General features: G+C 48.8%; 1 pseudogene; it reads right to left on the bottom strand.

The window, feature by feature from the left end:
- Window positions 1–1,286: 1,286 nt before the first annotated feature.
- Window positions 1,287–1,707, bottom strand: LOC147362677 (large ribosomal subunit protein uL16-like; annotated as a pseudogene).
- Window positions 1,708–9,194: the final 7,487 nt, after the last annotated feature.

Here is a 9,194-nt window from a genome sequence, read left to right as displayed (position 1 = left end):
AGGCCACATCTACACCACCTAATGGGCCAACGTTAAACGTTAAACACCCCTGAAACACCCTGGCATTACCCTTAAGAGGTAGTCTGATAAATGGGCTTAGTGACCTTTGTCAGATGGAAGAAAAAACAGAGAGATGGGATGAGGGCAGTTGCTGGGGTTCAACTAAGTCCCGCAAACCATCACCTTTGCTAGTGGGGAGCCCACGGCATGTGGTACATCTGTGGGTCTGTACCACTTGCAGGGCTGCTCAACCTGTGGGAGAGGAAGTGGAGGGACAGAGGAGCTGGGGGACCCTCACACCCAGGGTCACCCTGCTAGGGGATAGGCTGAGCTGGGACTCACACTCAGCTCTGCCCTGTTGCCAGGCTGTGTGCCCTCTTCATTCAACTGCTTGCCCCCATGGGGGTATTTCCTTAAAGCCTGTGACCTGCTAGGAGAGGAACCAGAGCTGATCCCTGAACTGGGCCCACAGCCTGGCACCAGGAGGCTCTCCCAGAAACCCTGGGTGGGGGTAGGTGGTGACGTGGGGGGCACATGCCTTTTAAATCAGAAGTTTACGTCTGAAAAAAGAAATAATCATCGCTCCATATTTAAAAACACAAACAAAGCAAAAAGAAGAGAAGAAAATGCACTTCTTGTGTTTTCACAACCAGAAGTTCATTGCTATTTGTCTTTGGCGTATTTTGTTTTGGTCTATTTTTTTTCTTTACACAATAATTTTCTTACCTTGTAATGATCCCTTGATGGTAAGCTTAGGTAGACAGAACCTAAGTTTTTCTCATTTTCCATTTTATCCCTTCACAGTCATGCAATTGGTGCTCAATAATTTTTTTTTTTTTTGACAGGAAGGTAGGATTTGTTGGTGGACATGAGTAAAGAGGGGCTTCTCAGACGACACTCATGGTAAAGAAACTCCCTGCAAGGCAGGAGCTTTGGGTTTGAGCCCTGGGTTGGCAAGATCCCTTGAAGGAAGGCATGGCAACCCACTCCAGTATTCTTGCCTGGAGAATCCTATGGATAGAAGAGCCTGGCGGGCTACAGTCCATGGGGTCACACAGAGTCAGACACGACTGAAGCAGCTTAGCATGCAGGCAGGTGTAAGGAAGGGACAGCTGCCATCTGTCCAGGGGGCCACGATTAGGGATGCATTTAACCCCACAACCATCTCAAAGGAGCCACTTTTTCTGCCACCATGTTTTAAAATTCATCCACATTAAACTTCATAAATCCCCATGACAAAAATCTTCTGGTGGCCAGGGAGCTTGAACATGGCTGCGCGGAGGGTCTCAATCACCTGCCCCTTGTTCTGCAGCTTGGTGCGGGTGGACATTATGACTTGGCCCATGTGGACCCTGGCCACCGCACCCTGACACTTTCCAGAGGCACTGCGCACACCTGTCTGGAGCCTGTCAGATCCGATCAGCTCCAGTGCGGACAATGTCTTATGGATGCAGGTGATGTGGATGGGGTGGAGCTGCACGCAGATACGAGAGCCATCTTTGGCACAGCTTTTCACCAGGTATGTGTCGGCACAAATATAAGCAGCCTCCAGGGCTTCAGTGGGAACTTACCTACTTTTGTCTCCTTCCGCCCCAGGTCAAACATGTGGATCGTAGTATCAGGGACACCTCAGCAGAAGTGAGACTTTGCGTACAGCTTGTTCTTATGATACCGATACTGGTAATGCCAGGCTGGGAGGCGGCCCATGGTGACACCAGGAACGATGAGTCAAAAATCTGCTGGGAGGCACTGAGACTTGCTGGTGTCCATTGTGAGCTCAATACACAGGAATTCCTCCTAGCAATGGGAAACGTCTAAGAATGGAAGGACCTGCCCCCACGGGTGGGAATACTCCATCCGTGAGGAAATTCAAGGACAAGTTAGATGACCTCCTGATGGGAGAGTGGAAAGAGGATGCTGTGACAGGGGGATTTCCAAATCTGATGGAGCCTGGGTCTGGTGGACCGGCCAGGCCTTTCACAGGGAGCGGGAAGCTTTCCAAATGGAGCAGAAGCAGCTCTCTCGTCAGTCTGCCTCCTGCCCGATAAGGGTGTTCACTGTGTTGAGGACTCGGCTAGAAATCCATCCAAACTAAACTGAGGGTTTGTGGGCACAGTGGTTGGAGCAGGGCTGTTTCCTGCAGAGGGTTGTCTTTCCATCACAGCTGAGACCAAAGCCTGAGAACCAGGTTCTGTGTGATGCCAGCAACCCTGCCTCCCAGCTGGAAGGGAAGATCTATTTACATAGAAAGTCAGTAACAATAGGGACCAATTTGTGGTTGAGCCACAGTAAGAAGTCTGAAATGGGCTGGGTGAGCCTGCATTAGGGTTGCTGGGTAGGACCTGGACACTTAGAGATGTGGGCCAGAAATCAAGGCAGGGCGTCTGATGGGTGAAAAGGGCCCTGAGTGACTCTCAGCTGCAGAGAGGAGGGCAGCTTGAGTAGAAAGCGATGTCAGATCCACATTGTGAGGGCTTTCTTGCCCAGCCCGCCTCCCCTGGATAGTGCTTCCTGGACATCTGACTGCTCTCTCATCCTTGCCTAATTCTGATGGTGTGTAGCAGGGGAGGGACTCAGTACAAGTGCAGAAAAAAAGTATTAGTCACTCAGTTGTGTCTGACACTTTGCGACCTCATGGACTATAGCCCGGCAGGCTCCTCTGTCCATGGAATTCTCCAGGCAAGAATACTGGAGTGGGTTGCCATTTTCTTCTCCAGGTGATCTTCCCGACCCAGGGATGGAACCTGGGTCTCCTGCGTTTCAGGGTGTGAATTTTCCAGTGTGCTGGGCTTCAAGCTGAGGAAGGACCAGAGAAGTTGGAAGAAGGGGAAAGAGAGGGATGGGAGGATGAAGGCTGCTGCAAAGGAAGGCCGCTTGGCTGTGAGTGTGAGAGAGAGGGAGTCAGAAATGAAATGCTCGCTCCTTTCCAGCTGGGAGTGGGTGGGCTCCGGGAGAGAGGGTGAGAGTCACCAGAAAGGGATGGCCGATGTCTATCGCGTGTTCTCTGCTTCTGTTGACATGTCAGGAGCCCCCGATGGCTCGTTGGCCTGGCTGGGGATGCGGACACCTTTGGATGGATGGAGACCATGGGAAGTGATGAGTCAACCCTCACAGTTACTATTTGCTGAGTACCAGCCATTCAGCAAGCAGTGTGTTGGCTTCACGAACATGATCTGTTCTAAAACCACTCCCAGGGAGGCAGGCCAGGACCTGCCAGCCTGAGGAGGAAACTGCCAAGAGGACCGTGTGAATCTCTAGGTGCCAACGAGGAGCTCTGGGGTGGATCCTGAACCCTCCTGACCCCCAAGCCTATGCCCAGATGGCGTGTGACGGAGCCCTCCTCATGCTTGGCAGGTCCCAGGAGCAGTCTCCAGGTTGTGTAAGCGCCATTCCCTCTGTGGGTCAGCATCTGAACCCCTCCCTCCGATGGGAGACTCAGAGGCCGGTGGAAAGGAAGAGGCAGGGGCCATTCTCTGGCGGCCCTGGTCCATTAAGGCCCAGGGGCTCTAAAGATGCTGCTGCTGGCCCGCCTCCCACTGAGGGGAAATGCAACATGCTTTTGACTTTATGTGGTTAAATTGAGGTTAAGCCAAGTTCTGTGTAGCTGTTTCTACACATATTAGGAAAACCAAACAGCTGCGGGGCTGGTGTCAGCAAGATCCCTGAACCTGTTTGAACCTGGCTGGGCCAGCTTTGTGTGAGTTGTGGCTGTGGCTGCGTCTATTGAAACAGTGCTGAAGGGCGCTCAAACTCCCCGCCACCCTGCCTACCCTTCTCACTCTCATCCCCCATCCCAAACCCTTCATCAGCCCCTTTCTCCAGAAAAGGTGGAGGAAAAATTACCCTTGCTGGATGCCGATCGAAGGGCTGCCTGTGTCCTGCACACTGACAACATTGTTTAAGACTGTGCCACCTCTGTGAAAATATTGGTTCTGTCATGATGCCAAGATTTCTGAGTTAGCTATCAACCAGGTCTCCTTGTGCAAACTCAATATGCTCTGAAAGGTTTAATCAGCATGAGATCTTTCTTAGAAAATGGTCACAGTGCTTGTGTGCCCGTCTCCTCTGTTCCTGCTGGCCACCAGCAGCCACTAGGGTAGGAGCCACGAAGGTTGGGCCTTGGACATTATGACATAGCCAAGGGCTGGGGAGGGCTTCCCTGGTAGCTTAGTTGGTAAAGAATCCGCCTGCAATGCAGGAGACACAGGTTTGATCCCTGGATTGGGAAGATCCCTTGGAGAAGGAAATGGCAACCCACTCCAGTATTCTTTCCTGTGAAATCCCATGGACAGAGGAGCCTGGTGGGCTATATGTCTGTCCACAGGGTCACAAAGAGTTGGACGTGACTGAATCGACTGAGCACATACGCGAAGGGCTGAGGAATTCTTTCTCGAACAGTCTGGCAGAGAGGACAACTCTAATTCTTCCTGGAGTGTCTTTAGAAACCATTGTTTAGAGAATATTGTTAAGCCAAGTATTAAAAGGAAAGTGTCAGAGTGGAGAAGGAGACTCATTGTTTGCGTTTAAACCTTTGGTGTTTGGATTCAGAGACTCTCATTAATGAAGTCAAGACTTTAAACCATGGGTATCCATTAGCTTGGAAAGGAAAATTTAATGATATTTCCTTTGATATAATCACCTTGGAAAATAGTGTTATAATTCCAAGGCTCTAAGCAAACTTTGCAATCTTTTTTTTTTCTTTGGTAAAATAATTCTATACAGATATGTAGATTGACAAGTGAAATTTATTTGGGAATGAGGTTATTTAAGCCATTAATTTATTTAGGCTTAGAAGAGATTATTTGTAATTACCAAAAATAAATAAGGAGATTAAAATTTATGTAACCATCAGATTGACTTTTTTTTTAAGAAAACTTAAGCACGGCCAGAAATTAGTGACAAAATGAGTGGAGCTTTGAAGTAACTGATTTAATATGTAGAATATACAAAGGACAATGGTTGGATAGACTCATCAGATAAATTTGCTCTTGCCTTTCTTCACCCCCAACCCCATCCTGTTACTGTGTCCAGTTGCTTAAACATGACTGTTTTGAATTATGGATTTTCAGCAGGGAGGAAATTAATAGAGAAATATGTACTTGAAGCAGTGGGCTGGGAAGTTAGATTCTAGGCTTATTACTTCTCTGTTCCTAACTCCCTGTATGACCCTGGTCAAAGCAATTCACCTCTCTGAGCCGCAGCTTCTCTGTCTGTGAAGGACTATTGCTTGTCAGCTGCTGTAGGCAGGGGCGGGGGAAGAAAAGCAAGGGAAAGGCTGGGGGACGTTTGGTTGGGAAGCAGCAGAGGAGTCATAGATGGCTCCCGCGAATCCTCCATGCCTCTGATTTTGGCCCTTTCTCTAGACTGATGTTTGTAATCTGTGGTCCCATTACAAACCTGTGGATAACACAGCCTGTTACTCCAAAATATTGAAAGCAAATATTAACTCAAGATAATGTAACTTGAGCAACACGAAGGTCAGCGAACCCAGAAGAAGAAAATAATCCCCCTGTGTTAAAATCGATGGGACATGATGCTTCCAGAATTGTTCATAAATTCCTGCTTTGTGGCAGCAAGAACCGGCCTGAGAAATGAAGGCTGGGGTATCTCAGGGCAGCGCTGCGATCATGTCAGATGTGCGCACTGGCCGCAGTTGCTAAAGTGCTTCATGGCTGATAAGGTGCTAGTTACAGAGATGGGAACTAAATTTATAGTCGGCTTTTGTGGAGCCAATTTCCATGTTGTGCTGCCGGAGTTGAAAACGCAAGGAAATGTGCTTGAAGCCAAAATTGGCTTTGTGGCTCCAGTTTCCTCAGCTCAGCACCACCTGCCTCCAATCAAACTGTCCAATTACAGGAAACAATTGTTTTCTTGCTTTCTGGGAAGTGAAGAAATTCATCCAGTAAAGGACTGATTTCTAAATGTTTCTCCCCCATCTCACCCCTTTTTAAAAAAGATAAAAGAACAGAAATTAACAGCAGATCCAAAACATCAACACTGTTTCAGGGTTGGGGAGAAAGTGTTTCCCTAACAAATTACTTTCAGAGTTCAAAAACCAGAGTGATGTGGTCCATGCATTATGGTGCGATGGACCACAGACCCCGGATCTATAATTACCTCTGATAATAATGTTATTAGCCACTCAGAAGAAAGGTTCTCCCTTTTAAGATGTGAGGCAGTAATTAAAGGCTGTGAATTTCACAGGTGAAATCTTGCAGAAAGTACGATTTTAAAGTCAAAGAATTTAGTGATCTACCTCTGGTTAATTAAACTTTCTTCTCAAAATAAAATCTTTTATTTGAAACAATGAAATTGGTGGCAATGATACTATTTATCTCTGAGCCCAAGTCTCATTTCTTTAAACTTCAAACTGACTTGCTTAAGCTGATTTCTCTGAAATAGCTGAAATAACAGCAGAGAAGTTGAAAGGAAAATAAACCACTGGCCACGTGGAGATATTTAGCATGCATTGAGCAAGGGTAATAATTATAGTACATGCTTTCCTCTGGCAGGTAATATTTTAATGGAACAAACAGACAAACTTCCCTTGATGTGTTTCTGTGTCATCTCCTGAATTTTCTTTTTCAAATTAAAGAGAACGGCTCAATATTTCATGATTCAATAAAAGTCATGACCTCATGAAAACCACTTATAAGCAGTGTTCCACATCATTTTTCTTTAGGGTATTTACCCACGTGAGGCTACCTCCAAAAGCTTACGTATACAACACTGATTTTTGCCACATTCTAAATCCACTTATGTGTTATTTCAAGGCAACTGTCCCACTCCGCTCCATGAGTTCTCCTACATACAGGCCTTGTCATTGTTGTCATTCAGTCACCAAGAGGTATCTGACTCTTTGCGACTCTGTGGATTATAGCCTGCCAGGCTCCTCCGTCCATGGGATTCTCCAGGCAAGAATACTGGAGTGGGTTGCCATTTCTTTCTCCAGGGGATCTTCCCAACTCAGGGATCGAACATGCATCTCTTGCATTGGCAGTTAGATTCTTTACTGCTCAGCCACCTGGGAAGCCCTTATGGGTGTTAGCTCAGAAGAAACACTGTTCTCCTCCTCCAGGAAGCCTTCCTTGATCAGATCAGGCAGAGACCATCTCTCACTTTCTGCCCCTGCTCTAGTCCTGTTTCGGGTTCTGGCCTGGGTAGTGATTTTCACTTCTGAAGTGTAAAGAAACCCTTAGAGAATAGAAATTCATAGGAAATCAGGCTGTTTCTCAGTAAAAATGAATAAGGGATGGCTTTCCTCAACTCCAGTACTTTGGCCACCTCATGGGAAGAGTTGACTTACTGGAAAAGACTCTGATGCTAGGACGGATTGGGGGCAGGAGGAGAAGGGGACGACAGAGGATGAGATGGCTGGATGGCATCACCAACTCGATAGATCTGAGTCTGAGTGAACTCCAGGAGTTGGTGATGGACAGGGAGGCCTGGTGTGCTGCGATTCATGGGGTTGCAAAGAGTCGGACACGACTGAGCGACTGATCTGAACGGAACTTCCTTCTATTTATTTCTTCTGAGTTCCCTTAGAAAGAGGGCTTCCCAATTCAGGAGCCACAGGAGACATGAGTTCAATCCCCGGGTCGGGAAGATCCCCTGGTGGAGGAAATGGCAACTCACTCCAGTATCCCTGCCGGGAGAATCCCATGGACAGAGGAGCCTGGTGGGTTGCAGTCCAGGGGGTCCAAAAGAGTCAGATATGACTGAATGACTGAGCACACCTGCCCTTGGAGAACTTTTTCTCTTCTCCATATCCCCAGGTAGTGGTGGGAATCTAGGACTCCAGCCTGATCACCTTTTCCATTCATTCTGCAATTCTGGGCGACCTCATGCCCACTCATGACTTCACCTATAACCTTTGGTGGCCGCAGCACAAACCTGTGTTCTCCTTGTGCTCTGGGGGTCTGGGGTGAGATGCTGAACGCATAGGCTCTAGGGAGAGGCCGGTACCCCTGTGGCCTCAGAGCTGACACTTGCTGTCCCGGAGACTTACTTTTCTTACCAAATGGGGGGTGGGGTGGGTGGGATACCAGTGAGTTTATTAATCTGGAGAAATCCCTCTTCATTCTTTACCCTCAGCTGGGCCTAAGCATCACAGCCGGAGGCTCTCTCTGCCTGCCCTGCCCACCCCCAGCACCCCAGCCTTGCACCGCTCACGGCCACCCTGCTTCTGTGCCCATCAGAGACTTGAGCTCTTTTCAATCAGAGCCACTGGCTGGGGCCGAGTGTCCCTTGGCTTTGTTCTCTTTGGTGGGGGGTGTCGACAAGGCACCCAGGAAATCGTCCCTGAATGATCAGGTCTGATTTCAGCAACGGTTTGTGCTCCTTTTCCACCCCCGTGCTCTTTATCCATAAGAACAAATTTCGGATTCTGCAAATCCGCCACTTGACAGAGATCTGGTGACTCAGGAGAGAACTGGGGCCTGGGGGCTTTCCAGCCACCTAGTTAGATGAAACCACACAGCGACCTTCCCTCCCCGCGGGGTGACCTAGTTCTCAATTCCTGTAGTCTCGGAGCCCTCGCTGCAGAATTCTGATGAGGCCGGGCCGGTTCACGGCTGGGGTTTGATGAGAAAAGGGAATTGAGATGGAGGTGATTGATTTGGACCTTGAGAAGCTGTGGGGATGTCGCTCTGTTTTTTGTTTTTTTTTTTTTTCTGGCAGTGGGAACTAGTCTGTGGGAAGGGGGCTTCCCATGACCACCCCCACCCCCGCCCCCGCCAGGGCCTCTCGGGACTTCTGCTCCATCCCCGTGGGATGAGATGGGAAGGCTGCCCTGACACATGGTACGGGAGATTGATTATCTCGGCTCTTGCAGCCTCTCTGGGTGAGTTTCCCAATTAGAATGAAAAATCGCCGACAATCCTACTTCCACCCAGATCCCCATTTGCTCTTTAGAGCTGAAGTGGAAATTGAACTCCATGTGTCTCGCCTGACTGAGCTCGTCTCCCTGACAGTCGGGCTGGGGCTGTGTGGCTCCTCTGGGTTGGTGGGTAGATGTTGGTCCTCCCCATGCCCGGCAGGGCCGAGGGGGCCAGCAGAGACCGCTGCATCTCTGGTGGGCGGTGTTTTCTCATCCCCCTTGGCAGTAAAGAGAAGCGGAGATGCTACAGTGGGCAGATTCCTTTTCTCTTCCACTCTCGGGTGACTCTTATTCATCTTAAAGTCCCTCCTCCATG

This window comes from Bos grunniens, chromosome 11, assembly GCF_055505025.1.
Source record: "Bos grunniens cultivar Pamir isolate PY7600 chromosome 11, Bosgru_T2T1.0, whole genome shotgun sequence".
Lineage (NCBI taxonomy): Eukaryota > Metazoa > Chordata > Mammalia > Artiodactyla > Bovidae > Bos > Bos grunniens.
The sequence above is the reverse complement of the archived record's forward strand: the minus strand, read 5'-3'. Positions and strand labels throughout refer to the sequence as shown.